We start from the raw sequence: 17,111 nt of genomic DNA on the forward strand, positions 1-17,111 counted from the left end.
GAGTTCCCTTCAGAATTGGCCATTCAGCTCTTCTTTCAACAATCTAAAGCATTTCTAGCTTACACTGCTACACATCTCAAAATTCCTCTTGCAAATTCCCAAAATTTCCAAAAGTTTATAAACTACATGGTCAGGTTAGTCACAGCAGTGACTCCACTTCTGGTACCAATTTCTGTTTTAGTCAACTTTTTCACTGCTATGTCTAAAAGACATGACAAGAACAATTTTCATGGAGGAAAGCTTATTTGGGAGCCCATGGTTTCAGAAGTCTCAGTCCATAAAAACCTGGTTCCATTCTTCAGAGCTCAAGGTGAGGCTGAACATCATGGCAGAAGACTGTGGTGCAGGGAAGAGGCTCATTTGACGATCAGGAAGCAGAGAGAGATTTCAGTCACCAGACCCCAATGCCCACCACCTCCAGCCACAACATGTAAATATGATGTAACACAAATCATACACAAGATCTTTCAGAAAAGAAAACAAATACTTTTCAATGCCATTTATAAAATCAATTCAATTAGAAAAAAGAATTGTGAAGCCATCTCTAATGATTAAGTCAAAGCTTACCAAATTAAACCCAAAGAAATTCTGAGATGATAAGACATCATGACCAAGTAGAATTTAACCCATGAACACAAGATTGATTTAACATTTAAAAATGAAATAATGAAATAAGTCACAATAATAAAAATCGTATCAATATAAGCAATTGGATAAAATTCAATAAACTTTCATACTAACTCTCAGCAAAAAAGATATAGAAACCTCCTTGGTCTAGTATATAAAAATCATATAAAGATATATAATGATCACTTTCACACATCATATTTAATGTTAGATTAAAAGTTCTTTTCAAAATCTGGAATGATACAAGAATACTCATAACCACTTTGTTTTATTCCAGAGCACACAACTTGAGTACATGTAGGCAAAAGACAAATTTAAAAATGCAAAGATGAAAAAAATTCATTTCTCATAAGTGACATTATTAGAAATGCAAAAATTAACAAATGTAAATAAGATCACTGGATATAAGATTGATATACAAGTCAAATATATTTTCATATCATATATACTTTTATAATATAAAAGTATATATATTTGTGTATACATTCATATTTTGATATACAAGTCAAATTGTATTTTTATATATTAGTAAAATTTTTTAAAAATCATAGCATCAACAAGAGTATCAAAAATATTAAAATCTAGCAAAATATCTATGTACAAGATTGTTATTTTTAAAATTATTATTTTTAACATAAAGTTTAAAGGAATTGAGTTAAGATACCAGTATCTCAGAGCTGAAATTCTCTAAATGATCTATAGGTTCAATCAAATCCAAATGAAAATCTCTATAGCATATTTCTACATGAAAATTTTAAACCTAATTATAAAGTTATAAAAATATAAAAGCAAAGTACAGGCAAGACAATCTTTTTAAAAGAACAAAAATGCTGGCGACTTTACACTGGCAAACATCAAGTCTTAGTGTAAAGCCACAGTAATTAAGACAATATGGCGTTTGCTTACTTTCTATATGACAATGTCAAGAAGAGAAACATGTCTATGCACATATGAACATCTGATTAATATCCAGGAGCATACATCAGTGCTGTGGGGTTAAAAATTACCCTTTCCAATAAATGATTGTGGACCAAGTAAATATCTACATGTAAAAAAATATGAGTATTGACCCATTCTTTCCATCCTACAAAAAAGTTAATTTTTAGGTCAAACTTAAAATTCTAGAACAGGAAAAAAAATTTCACAAACTTAAGAGTATATGAAGATTTCTTCAACAGGAAACAAATGCACTAAACATGACTGACAAAAATGCATATATTAAACTAAGAATTTCTGTTAATCCAAAAATAATTAATACACTACCATAAAGAAAGTAGAAAAGCTAGCCACTAAGGGAAAATACTTGCAACAAAGGGCCTATTTTATGAAATATACAGACCTCCTACAAATCAATAAGAAAAACTCTGCCTCATGGGAAAATGACTGAGAAGGAATAATTCACAAGAGAATGTAATTAAGTTATCTTTACATATATAAAAAGTTATTTGGCTTCATTAGATATCAGAGACATGCAAATTTAAACCAAAATGGGATACTAAATACCCACTGAATCCATCAGAATGACTTCAGACGAAAAAGAAAATGTTCAGTGCTGGTGAAAAAGTCGAGTCCTAGAACTCTTAATTCACTAGTGGAAGTGTTAACTGGTGTGCTGATCTACCAAAGTTGGACATATTTGGGCCCTATAACCCATCAATTTCCCTGTGTAGTATATATTCAACTGAAAGAGTAACACACAAGAACATTCAAAACTGCATTATCCCAGATGGCCATAAACTGGAAACAATTCAAATATCCACCAGCAGCAGAACAGATAAGGAGCTACATAATCACAATGTAATGTCATACAGCAAGGATGATGAACTGCTACACTCAAAAACAGGATGATATTAAATATTAAAAAACAAATACAAATTTATTTACACTAAGGTCAACAATGACTAAACTCAATGATTTTGTTTAGGAATCAGGTTTAGGTAGCAAAAATATGAAGAGAAACAGGAAGGCTATTATCATAGATACTAGTCACTAATTCAGAGACTTTCAGGGTTAGCAAATAAGGGACAGAAATTGAATGACTGGTTGGTGATTACTGGTTGGTGTTCACTTCCTGATAACTCTTTAATACTGTACTGTGTATGTTATACTTCACTTTTTAAAATGTTATTAAAATAATTAAATTATAGATGAATTAAGACTTCAACCATGTTTATTATTTTTATTTATTTGAATTGAAACTCATAATAAAAACTTCGCAAAAATATTTTTTTAAAGGCAGAGGCAGGGAACCTAAAATAATACAATCATGTGTAAGGGATACTTTCTTATTATGTCTGAAAACCCACAGTAACAAAAACAAAAGATGGACATGACTAATTACATAAAGAGTTAAAACTTTAATTTTTGCCATAAAATTATCTTTAAACTAGCTGAGAAACAAGGAGTTAACATCTTATAATATATGAAGCTCAAAAGTTAAAATTAGAAAATTCATAGAATAAATTCAGAGTGAACAAACACCTAAAAAGTTGTTCAAATTCCCTAATCATCAGAAAACACAAATCATTTTATACCCTTCACACAGGCAAAGATGTTTACAATCGTAGAAGATCTACTAGTGTTATATAGGAAAAAGGTTTTCTCACATATTAATCATACACATTTCAACTATTTTTGAAAGCAAAGTGGTAATGCCTATTGAAATTAATGCATTATTTTATCCAGCAAGTTCACTCACAAGTTACCCTCTATAAGGATATCACCATGGGTGTGTACTGCTATATTCAAGGTGGTAAAACTGAAAGGGTGAATGGCTACAGTAGAAAACTTTCAGCCTTAAATAGCATGCATGTACTTAAAAGGACAAACTGAATTACATACTTATCTTAGAACTACTTCCGAGAGGTATGCTGAGAAGAGCAAAATTTTAAAAAAAAAAATGTTTAATTTTATTTTTCTAAAGCATAACAAAATGTGTACATTGTATTCATATGTTTATAGAAGTTTATTCATTCATATATTGAAATACAGGCACATGGAAAAAATCTAGGATATTATTATGACCTATCTTAGCACAGATGGAGGAATTATATGAATGGATAAAGGAGGGGGAGAGAGAATTCAAGTAAATGAAGGAAACTAATAAGTGCAGTAAGAAACCTACAGTTAAAATGAATAACATGATCCTACTTATTTATGTGAATTATGTGTATATATATATATATATATATATATATTTGTATAGTATCATGTATCCTTCAAAAAAGACTAGTCTCACTTTAGATACCTGAAATGTCCTTTTGTTTCCTTTATAAAAAGTTTTAAAAATTAAGAGAAGACACTCAGAGAGAAACTAATAAAAATGAAGTGAGTTAAAATGAATTTTTTAACACACCAGACTGAATGCCACTAGATGTCAGTAAAACCCCCCCAAAAAATTATGGAAGCATTATTAACTGCTGGAAAAATTTGCTCTTTTATCTATAATCTTTACCTTATATTATATTTGAATTATACTGTATTCAAATTAGATATGTAGCTTAACAGAAGATGAATAAAAATCCTTAAAGACAGACAATAAGCATAATAAATATAGAGGTTAATACTGGTATATATAATCCTTGTTTACTAAAATATCTATAGAATTTTCACACACTTTTAAAACCCATTAAGTCCTTGCTCTAAAAGATGAAAAACATAATATTCAGTTAATTGTTATGCATTTACCTCTTATCTATTATGTGTAAAATATGGAGGCAAATTGAAATCACAATATGGAGGTTTTTAATGAAGTTGAACAAAATGTAAATCAAATGGAATGTTACAAATAAACTAATGCACAGTGGCACATCATCTAGAACTCAGACACAGCCATGTGACTTAGTAATTCAGAGCTAAATAAATCAGTAAGCAAGTCACCAGGAAGCTAAAACTTTTGTCATCAGCTTATTCTGTGAAATCAGTTAATACATTACCAAGTCTCTACTTGTGTGGTACCAATAGATTTAATGAATTTTATATGCTTTTTAAACTATCCAGTAGTTAAAGTTACTACCTCAATGCAAGGACAGTTCGACTGGCAAGGGTCTAGTATTGTTGATAGGAATGCATGTACCCAAGTCTCCCTAAATGATTTGGGTTCCTCAGAGCTTGGCTGTATCAGGTAGATGTATTTCTCAAATAATGATCCATAGTACCAGGAGCAAGTGTTTGAGATAGTAAGGCTGAAACTGCGTCATCCTCATAACCCAGTCTCTGTCATAAGGTATTACTTCTAACATATGCTACTGGTCTTAGCAGTCTAACTTTCCAAGATCCAGGAGAAGGGGTCATATTCTACCTTTTGTTGGGGAACAGCAAAGTCACATTGGATAAGAACATGTAAAATGGAAAATATTATTGTGATAATCCTTGGAAAATATAATGTGACACAGTCTGCCCACTGGCCAGAAAAAATCCACATCCTTCCTACATGCAAAATACTTTACATCCTCTTCCAAGACCCCCAAAGTCTCATTTCATTCTGACATCAAAACAAAGTCTTGGATCTCATTATCTAAATCAGGTCCAGTTGCAGAAGTTGTTCCTCAAGTATATTTCCTCTTGATTTGAAGACCTATGAAACAAAGTGGCAAGTTATCCCACAAACGTCCAACATACAACTGTGGTGTAAGCACAGAATAATTTCTACAAATAGTCTCGGGGTCTTATCTGGCCTCTTTAAGGGGTCCATGAGAAAACACCTAAGATATTTCTGAAGTCTTAACAAGGGTTTTACAGTCACATCCAGATCTTATCTTTATCTACAGGTGTTTTCCTATCAACACCATGTGCTGATCTTTGCCTTGGGGCACTTTTAAAATAAGGACATTTCACCATCTGGAGAAGGTATGAATGAAGGCCAATTTTATTTTTAAGTTCAGAAAGTTCTGAGTTGTATATATTTCTCTAATTTTTTTCCTATAAAATAACAAATCTTAAGCTCCTTTCCTTTATTTTATCTTAAAACAATACCTATTGGAAATGGTGCTGGGAAAACTGGAAAATTCATATGTAGCAGAATGAAATTTAACCCCTGTCTCTCACCCTGCACAAAACTCAACTCAAAGTGGATCAAGGACCTAGGCATTAGATCAGAGGCCCTGCACCTACTAGAGGAAAATGTAGACCCAACTCTCCACCATGTCAGCTTAGGAACTGACTTCTTCAACAAGACCCATAAAGTGCAAGACAAAAATTCAAGAATCAATAAATGGGATCATATGAAACAAAAAAGCTCCTTCATAGTAAAGGAAACAATCAAGAGCCTGAAGAGAGAGCCTACGGAATGGGAGAAAATCTTTGCCACCTGTACCTTATACACAGCATTAATCTCCAGGATATATAAAGACCTCAAAAAAAACAAATAACCCAATCAGTAAATGGGCAAAGGAATTGAAAAGGCACTTCACAGGAGAATAAATCTGAATGGTCAAAAAATATATGAGAAATGTATGAGTCCACTTTTTTTCCCCACATCCTCACCAACACTTATTATTGCCTGTATTCTTGATAACTGCCATTCTGACTGGAGTGAGATGAAATTTTAGAGTAGTTTTGATTTGCATTTCTGTAATTGCTACAGATGATGAACATTTTTCGTTTGCTGACTGATTATATTTCTTCTTCTGTCAAGTGTCTGTCAGTTCCTTACCCATTTATTGATTGGGTTATTTGGTTTTTGTGATGTTATGATTTCGAGTTCTTTATATATCCTAGAGATTAGTGCTCTATCTGAATGAGTGCAGTGAAGATTTTCTCCCATTATTTAGGCTCTCCCCTTCACATTACTGTTTTCTTTGCTGAGAAGAAGCTTTTTAGTTTGAATTCATCCTATTTATTGATTCTTGATTTTTTACTTCTTGTGCTTTAGGAGTCTTGCTAAGGAAGTCAGGTCGTAAGCCGACATGATGAAGATATAAAAAGAAAAGTGGTGTATAAATACAATGGAATATTACTCAGCTTTAAAGTAGAATGAAATTATGGCATTTGCAGTAAATGGATGGAGCTGGAAAATATCATGCTAAGCAAAATAAACCAAACCCAAAAAACCAAAGGCCAAATGTTTTCGGTGGTAAACAGATACTGATCCATAATGGGGGTAGGGGGAAAGTAGGGAAGAATGAAGGAACTTAGGATTGTGCAAAGGAGAGTAAAGGGAGGGGAGGGGATGTAGGGATGGGAAGGATGGTGGAATGAGATGGACATCATTACCCAATATACACGTATGATTACACTACCAATGTGACTCTGCACCATGTACATACAGCCAAAGGAATGAAAAATTGTGCTCCATTTGTGTACAGTGTATCAAAATACATTCTGTCATAAGAACTAGAACAAATAAAAAAATAGGAAAAAATGTTCAACATCTCTAGCAATTAGAGAAATGCAAATTAAAACTATACTACATGACCAAAGTGATTGTACAATATGTATAATCAGAAAAATGAGAGATTACATTCCATTTATGTATAATCTATCAAAATGTATAAACGCATTCTACTGTCATATACAATTAGAATAGAATAAAAAAAATTTAAAAACTACACTGAGTTTTCATTTCACTCCAGTCAGAATGGCAACAATCAAGAATACAAGTAACAATAAATGTTGTGGGGAACAGGCTCACTCAGAGGTTGCTGGTACAACCACTCTGGAAGCAGTATGGCCATTCCTCAGAAAAGCTGGAATGGAACTGCCATTTGACCCAGTTATATCACTCCTCAGTATATATCCAAAGGAGTTAAAATCAGCATACACAGTGACTCAGCTACATTAATGATTATAGAAGCTCAGTTCACAATAGCTAAGCTATGGAAACAACCTAGGTGCCCTTCAACAGATGAATGAATAAAGAAAATGTAGTATATATATACTTGTTCAGCCATAAAAAAAGAATGACTTTATGACATTTTGGCAAATGGATGGATGTGGAGACTATCGTGCAAAGTGAAATAAGCCAATTCCAAAAAAAAAAAAAACAAAGATTGAATGTTCTCTCTGATATATGGATGCTAACACACAACAAGTGGGCCTAGTAAGCAGAGAAGTTCATTGGATTAGACAAAGGGCAATGAAGGAAAGGGAGGGGAGATAGGAATAGGAAAGATAGTAGAATAAATTTGACTTAACTTTCCTATGTACATATATGAGTATACCACAGTGAATCCCTATCATGTACAACAACAAGACTGGAGTCCTAATTAGAATAAGATGTACTCCAGGTCCACATAAACATGTCAAAATATACTCTACTGTCATATATAACTAAAAAGAACAAATAAAAATTAAGAAAGAAAATACCCATTGACCCTTGCAACATTTTACTTGGAAATCTCTTTATTTGTACTCCTTAATTCCTTTGCCCATTTTTAATTTTCCATATTATGGTGTTAACAAATTTGCTAGATTTCTTCTACTGCATAAAATAAAGGAATCCCATTCCCCAACAGCACATTTTTCTCCCTTTCCTTAAAGCCCTCACTGTCAGCCTCTTGAGACCTGTCAAGTTTCCTTCTGTCAAGGCTTTTGGTATTTCTGCCCACTTATCTGTCCAAAAGTTTAGGTAGTATCTCAATTCTGGTAACCAAACCTGTTCCAGTTATTATTTCTACATAATAACTATTGCAAAATGATGGTAAAAAGAATATTATCGGCACAGATTCTATGAGGCAGAAATTCAGACAGGACGTAGAAGGGCAGGTTTTTCTTAGCTCTATAATATGTGAACCTCATTTAGAAAGATAAAATGGTCATAGGATGCATCTGTCATAAAAGCACCTTAAACATGTGTTCTCCATGTGGCATGACTACCTCAGAGTACTTATACTTCTTATGTGGGGGCTAAGGAGAAAACCCACATTTTCTAGTGAACAAGGCAAAGATGCATAGCCTTATATGATGCAATCTTATCAAAGGCTTTTCTAGTCACGCAGCATCACTTCTCTGTATTCTTTGAGGAATAGGATGTGGAGAGGTGACACTACTGTAATTATTTTGGGGAAATAAAATCTTCCACACTAGTTTATCATGAAAATTAGTGAAGGAGATGAAAATGCATAATGACAAAAATGCAACATACATAATGATAAAAGGAAGAACTACTGGCTACAACATTTTATCTTTGCTGCCCCTCAAACTTCTATTAAGGAAAAGGGAAGTTGGCAGATGAGAGGGTGACTAAGGGAATTCACTGAAATTCAACAGTACTGAACAGCAGAATAATCTACTGAACAGAAAAATCAGAGACATGGGGAGTTGGAAACTTTGAACACAATTTAAGAAATAAGGTATTAGAGATACACCAGCTTAGTCACCATACCACTGCTGAGGGGAGGGGAGCACGGACAGAGATAGAGGAAAGTGTGGTGAATCAAATTGGCTTAGGAGAACCTGAGAAATACAGAGGGAGGCTGATCTTAACTGACCCAGATACAGTAGAGGAAGATGTTGAGTGAAAAGTGATCAAAATCACTCAGAGAAACAAGCAGTCTGGAAGGAACCAGAGTTGCAGCAGCAGGAACCATTATAGGAGGCCATAAGGCAGCTAGCCAAAGCTGGAGACTGAGAAGTCATAAAGGGAGTTGCCAGTTAGACCCAGCAGTTGCCTATTGTGGACTCAAGAGTGCCTAGTCCAAAGTGACTAAAACAGGTGCAGAAAATGTTCCTAATGTTAGAAATAAGATAAGATCATGACCAACATCATTCTAAATAGAGAAAAAACTGAAAGCCTTCCCTCTAAAACCTGGAACAAGACAGGGATGCTCTCTTTCACCACTTCTATTCAACATTACCCTTGAAACACTAGCCAAGGCAATTAGACAGACCAAAGAAATTAAAGGAATACAAATAGGAAAAGAAGAACTCAATCTATCACTATTTGTCATTGACATGATTCTACATCAAGAGGATCCAAAAAACTCCACCAGAAATCTTCTAGAACTAATAAATGAATTCAGAAAAGTAGCAGGATATAAAATCAACACTCCTAAATCTAATGCATTTCTATTCCTAAGTGATGAATCCTCTGAAAGAGAAATTAGGAAAACTACCCTACTCACAGTAGTCTCAAAAAAGATACATAGAAATCAATCTAACAAGAGGTGAAAGACCTCTACAATGAAAACTACAGAATACTATAGAAAGAAATTAAAGAAAACCTTTAAAGATGAAAAGATCTCCCATGTTCTTGCACTGGGAGAATTAATATTGTCAAAATGGCCATGCTACCAAAGGCGCTATACAGTTTCAATGCAATTCCAATTAAAATCCCCATGATGTTCCTCATAGAATTAGAGAAAGTCATCATGAAATTCATCTGGAAGAATAAGAGACCCAGAATAGCCAAAGCAATCCTGAGTAGGAAGAGTGAAGCAGGAGGTATCACAATGCCAATCTTAAACCATTGTACAGAGAAACAATAATAAAAACAGCATGGTATTGCACCAAAATAGACCAACAGTACAGAATAGAAGGCACAGAGACTAACCCACATAAGTACAGTTATCTCATACTAGACAAAGGAGCCTAAAACATACAATGGAGAAAAGACACCCTCTTCAACAAATGGTGTTGGGAAAACTGGAAATCCACATGCAGTAAAATAAAATTAAAACACTATCTCTCACTCTGCACAAAACTCAACTCAAAATGATCAAGGACCTAGGAATTGGACCAGAGACCCTGCACCAAACAGAAGAAAAAGTAGGCCCAAATTCATCATGTTGGCTTAGGACAAGACTTCCTTAACAAGACTCCCAAAGCACAAGAAATCGAAGCAATAATCAATAAATGAGATGGATTCAAACTAAAAAGCTTTTTCTCAGCAAAGGAAACAATAATGAGAGAGCCTACAGAGCGGGAGAAAATCTTTCCCACACAAACTTCAGATAGAGCACTAATCTCCAAAATTTATAAAGAACTTAAAAAAATTACACCAAAAATACAAAGAACCCAAACAATATATGGACTAAGGAACTGGGCAGATACTTCACATAAGATGTGATGTATATACAGGTGATCAACGAATATATGAAAAAGTGTTCATCAACTCTAGTAATTACAGAAATCAAATCAAATCATCCTAAGATTTCATCTCACTTCAATTAGAATGGCTATTGTCAAGAACACAAGCAATAATAATTGTTGGCATGGATGTGGGGAAAAGGCATACTCGCACATTGGGGGTGGATTTGCAAAGGTGCAGCCACTCTGGAAAGCAGTATGGAGATTCCTTAGAAAACCTGGAATGGAACCACCATTTGACCCAGTTATCCCACTCCTTGGCTTATATCCAAAGGACTTAAAATCAGCATACTACAGTAACGCAGTCACATCAATGTTTATAGCAGCTCAATTTACAATAGCTATATTGTGGAACCAACCTAGATGCCCTTCAGTAGATGAATGGATAAAGAAATTGTGCTATATATACACAATGGAATATGACTCAGCCAGAAAGAAGAATAAAATTATGGCATTTGCTGGTAAATGGATAGAACTGGAGAATATCATGCTTAGTGAAATAAGCCAATCCCAAAAAAACAAATCTCAAATATTTTCTCTGATAAGTGGATGATGATACATAACTGGGTGGGGGGAGAAGAATAGAGGAATTTGGATTGTGTAGAAGGAAATGGGAAGGGCAGGGAAAGGAAAGATAGAGGACTGAGACAGACATCATTACCCTATGTACACGGATGATTACAGGAATGGTGTGAATCCATATCGTGTACAACAATAGAGATGAAAACTTGTAACCCACTTGTGTACAATGAATCAAAATGCAATCTGGGCACCTGCCCCACCCCACCACCACTGCAGATGGACACCGGACACGGAGCCCACCCTCACTGGGACTCCCCAGCTTCTTTGGAGCCTGGTATAGGCATTTGAATTATTCCTGAGGGTGTGGCCACCATCATTGGAAGGGTGACTCCCTTCCTGAGATACCTACAGGAGACTGGAGGCCCTTTGGCAGGTACCTCTATTTACTCACTTACATTCTACACCCTTCCCCATCCTCTTCGTTCACCACTAGAAATACTGTAAATAATAATGGAACTCATCCTGTTTATTACAATAATATTGAAGTCTTTATAGGGGTATCTGTTTCAGGGCTGCATTTTCTTTGCATTGGGTACTGCTAATGATGATCTCCCCTCCAAAGAAGAGGCGCTGGAAAACTGCAGGGTCACAATAAGACTGCAGGGGGGAAACTTCAGTACCTCAGATCTTCACTGCTAAAGGGGAATATACAGAAATAATATGAAAAAAACAGGGGAAGAAAGTGTCCCTAACAATCCAAGATGCTATTTTGATAGAATCCAATGACAACATGGCAGTTGAAATGACAGAAAAAAAAAGTTCAGAATATGAATAATTAAAATGATCTGTGAAGCAAAAGACAAGATAAGAGAGCAAATGCAAGCCATGCACAATCACTCCAATAAACAGTTAAAAGAGCAAATGCAGGAAGTAAAAGAAAACTTCAATAAAGAGAGATTCTGAAAAAAAATCAGAAATACTTGAAATGAAAGAAACAATAAACCAAATTAAAAACTCAGTAGAAAGCATCACCAACAGAGTAGATCTCGTGGAAGACAGAATCTCAGACAATGAAGACAAGATATTTAATCTTGAAAATAAAGTTGAACAAACGTTGGAGATGTTAAGAAAACATGATGAAATCTCCAAGAATTATTGAATATCATGAAAAGATCAAATTTAAGAATTACTGGGATTCAGGAAGGCACAGAGATACAAACCAAAGGAATGAACAACCTGTTCAATGAAATAACAGCAGAAAATTTCCCAAACATGAAAAATGAAATGGAAAATCAAATACAAGAGGCTTAGAGAACACTAGGTGCACAAAATTACAACAGATTCAATTCACAGCAAGGCACATCATAATGAAAATACCTCACATATAAAATAAAGATAGGATTTTAAAGGCTGTGAGAGAAAAGCATCAGATTACTTATAAGGGGAAACCAATACAGATATCAGCAGATTTCTCAGCCCAGACCCTAAAAGCCAGAAGAGCCTGAAACAATATATTTTAAGCTCTAAAAGAACATGAATGCCAACCAAGAATCCTATACCCAGTAAAACTAACCTGCAGATTTGATGATGAAATAAAATCTTACGATGATAAACAAAAGTTAAAAGAATTTACAAACAGCCAGCATTACAGAACATTCTCAGTAAAATATTTCATGAGGAGGAAGTGAAAAACAATGCAAGTCAGCAAAGGGAGGAATTACCCTAAAGGAAAAGCCAATCAAAGGGGAAACCAAGTCAAGTTAAAAAACCAAAAATAAGCCAAAATGACCAGGAATACAAATCATATCACAATCATAACACTGAATGTTAATGGCCTAAATTCAATAACCAATAATCAAAAGACAAAGACTGGAAGATTGGATTAAAAGAAAGACCCAACAATATGCTGCCCTCAGGAGACTCATCTCATAGACAAAGACATCCACAGACTAAAGGTGAAAGGATGGAGAAAAACATGCCATGCACATGGACCCATTAGAAAGCAGGGGTCTCCATCCTTATATCAGATAAAGTGGACTTCAAACCTAAGTTAGCCAGAAGGGCTAAAGAAGGACATTTCATACTGCCTAAGGGAAGCATAAATCAGCAGGACATAACAATCATAAATATTTATGCACCAATGGAGCATCTACATACATCAAACAAACCATTCTCAATTTTAAGAATCAAATAAACCAAAGCACAATAACAGTGGGAGACTGTAACACAATGCCCTCACCACTGTATAGATCCTCCAAACAAAAACTGAACAAAGAAACTATTGAACTAAATAATACAATCAATGATATAGACTTAATGGACATTTACAGAGTATTTCATCCATCATTGAGTGAATATACTTTCTTCTCAACAGTTCATGGATCCTTCTCCAAAATAGACCATATGCTATGCCACAGAGAAGCCATTAGTAAATACAAAAAAATAGAGATACTACCTTGTATCCTATCAGACCATAATGGAATGCAATTAGATATTAATAATAAAATAACAAACAAAAATTACTCCTACATCTGGAGACTAAATAATATGCTATTAAATGGTGCAATGATAACAGAAGACATCAGGGAAGAAATTTAAAAATTCTTAGAGGTAAATGAGAACAATTACACAATATATCAAAATCTCTGGGACACTCGGAAAGCAATACTAAGAGGAGAGTTCATTGCATTAAGCTCACACATTAAAAAATTAAAAAGCAACAACTAAATGACCTAACATTACATCTCAAAGCCCTACAAAAAGAAGAACAGTTCAACACCAAAAATAGAAAACAGAAAATAATTTAAATCAGAGCTGAAATCAATGAAATTGAAACAAGAGAAACAGTTCAAAAAATTGACAAAACAAAAAGTTGGTTCTTTGAAAAACTAAACAAAATTTATAAACCCTTAGCCACACTAACAAAGAGAAGGAGAGAGAAAAATGAGTCAAATGACTGGGAATACAAATCATATCACAATAATAACCCTGAATGTTAATGGCCTGAACTCATCAATCAAAAGACATAGACTGGCAGATTGGATTAAAAAGAAAAATCCAACAATATGCTGCCTGCAAGAGACTCATCTCATAGAAAGAGATACCCATAGACTAAAGGTGAAAGGATGTGAAAAAACATACCATGCACATAGACACAGCAAAAAAGCTGGAGTACCCATCCTCATTTCAGATAATGTGGACTTCAAGCCAAAACTAGTCAGAAGGGATAAAGAAGGACATTTCATACTGCTTAAGGGAAACATAAATCATCAAGACATAACAATAAGAAATATCTATGCCCTGAACATTGACTCATCCATGTACATCAAACAAATCCTTTTTAATTCCAGAAATCAAAGAGACCACAACACAATAATACTAGGCGATTTTAACACACCTCTCTCACCATTGGATAGATCCTCCAAACAAAAATTGAATAAAGAAACCATAGATCTCAATAACACAATCAACAATTTAGACTTAACGGACATATATAGAATATACCATCCAACAAAGAACGAATACACTTTCTTCTCAGCAGCACATGGGTCCTTCTCTAAAATAGACCATATTTTATGACACAAAACTACTGTTAGCAAATACAAGAAGATAGAGATACTACCTTGTATTCTATCAGATCATAATGGATTGAAATTAGAAATAAATGACAGAATAAAAAACAGAAACTTCTCCAATACCTGGAGATTAAATAATACACTATTATATGATGAATGGATAACAGAAGACATCAGGAGGGAAATAAAAAAATTCTTAGAAGTAAATGATAACAAAGACACATCATATCAAAATCTATGGGACACTATGAAAGCAGTACTTAGAGGAAGATTTATTTCATGGGGCGCATTCAGCAAAAGAAGTAGAAATCAACAAATAAACGACTTAACACTGCAGCTCAAAGCCCTAGAAAAAGAAGAGCAGACCAACACCAAAAGTAGTAGAAGACAGGAAATAGTTAAAATCAGAGCTGAAATCAACAAAATTGAAACAAAAGAAACAATCGGAAAAATTAACAAAATAAACAGTTGGTTCTTTGAAAAAAATAAACAAAATTGATAAACACTTAGCCACACTAACAAAGAGAAAGAGGGAGAAAACTCAGATTACTAAAATTCAGAATGAACAAGGAAATATTACAAAAGACACAAGTGAAATACAAAACATAATTAGAAGCTATTTTGAAAATCTATACTCCAACAAAACAGAAAACCTCAAAGACATCAACAAGTTCCTAGAGACATATGAATTACCTAAACTGAACGAGGAGGATATACACAACTTAAATAAATCAATTTCAAGCAATTAAAGAGAAGAGGTCATCAAAAGCCTACCAACAAAGAAAAGTTCAGGACCAGATGGGATCTCAGCCGAGTTCTACAAAACCTTTAAAGAAGAGCTCATTCCAATACTCCTCAAAGTATTCCATGAAATAGAAGAGGAGGGAACCCTCCCAAACTCATTCTATGAAGCCAATATCACCCTGATACCTAAACCAGACAGAGACACATTGAGGAAAGAAAATTTCAGACCAATATCCTTAATGAACATTGACACAAAAATTCTCAACAAAATTTTAGCAAATCACATAAAAAATATATTAAAAAGATAGTGCACCACGATCAAGTGGGTTTTATCCCAGGGATGCAAGGTTGGTTCAACATCCGGAAATCAATAAATGTCATTCACCATATCAACAGACTTAAAGTTAAGAATCACATGATTATTTCAATAGATGCAGAAAAAGCATTTGATAAAATACAGCATCCCATCATGCTCAAAACACTAGAAAACACTGGGGTAGTGGGAATATTCCTTAACATTGTAAAGGCCATCTATGCTAAGCCCATGGCCAATATCATTCTAAATGGTGAAAAACTGAAAGCATTCCCCCTAAAAACTGGAACAAGGCAGGGATGCCCTCTTTCACCACTTCTATTCAATATCGTCCTTGAAATTCTAGCCAGAGCACTTAGACAAACCAAAGAAATTAAAGGGATACGAATTGGAAAAGAAGAACTCAAACTATGCCTGTTCGCTGATGACATGATTATATATTTAGAGGAACCTGGAAATTCCACCAGAAAACTTTTAGAACTCATAAGTGAAATCAGTAAAGTACCAGGTTACAAGATCAATGCTCATAAATCCAATGCATTTTTATACATAAGTGATGAATCCTCAGAAAGAGAAGTTAGGAAAACTATCGCATTCACAATAGCATTGAAAAAAATAAAATACTTGGGAATCAATCTCACAAAAAAGGTGAAAGACCTCTACAATGAGAACTACAGAACCCTAAAGAAAGAAATTAAATAAAATCTTAGAAGATGGAGAGATCTCCCATGTTCTTGGATAGACAGAATTAATATTGTCAAAATGGCCATACTACCTAAAGTGCTATACAGATTCAATGCAATTCCAATTAAAATCCCAACGATGTACCTGACAGAAATAGAGCAAGCAATTATGAAATTCACCTGGAAGAACAAGAAACCCAGAATAGCTAAAGCAATCCTCAATAGAAAGAGCGAAGCAGGGGGTATTGCAATACCAGAACTTCAACTCTACTACAAAGCAATAGTAACAAAAACGGCATGGTATTGGTACCAAAATAGACAGGTAGATCAATGGTACAGAATAGAGGACATGGACACAAACCCAAATAAATACAATTTTCTCATACTAGACAAAGGGGCCAAAATATGCAATTGAGAAAAGATAGCCTCTTCAACAAATGGTGCTGTGAAAACTGTAAAACCATATGCAACAGAATGAAATTAAACCCCTATCTCTCACCCTGCACAAAACTCAACTCAAAATGGATCAAGGACCTCAGAATCAGACCAGAGACCTTGCATCTTATAGAAGAAAAAGTAGGTCCAAACCTTCAACTTGTTGGCTTAGGATCAGACTTCCTT

General features: G+C 34.4%; 1 protein-coding gene across 1 annotated transcript in view; it reads right to left on the bottom strand.

Moving 5' to 3' along the window:
- Positions 1-2,818: 2,818 nt before the first annotated feature.
- The window catches only part of LOC124962676 (tudor domain-containing protein 15-like), a 36,651-nt gene continuing 22,358 nt past the window's right edge, over positions 2,819-17,111 (bottom strand). Inside the window, exon 3 of the mRNA XM_047521826.1 lies at positions 2,819-5,203. The gene's annotated coding sequence lies outside the window, so the exon portion shown is untranslated. The remainder of the gene's footprint in view (positions 5,204-17,111) is intronic.

Source organism: Sciurus carolinensis, chromosome 13 (assembly GCF_902686445.1).
Source record: "Sciurus carolinensis chromosome 13, mSciCar1.2, whole genome shotgun sequence".
Classification (NCBI taxonomy): Eukaryota; Metazoa; Chordata; class Mammalia; order Rodentia; family Sciuridae; genus Sciurus; species Sciurus carolinensis.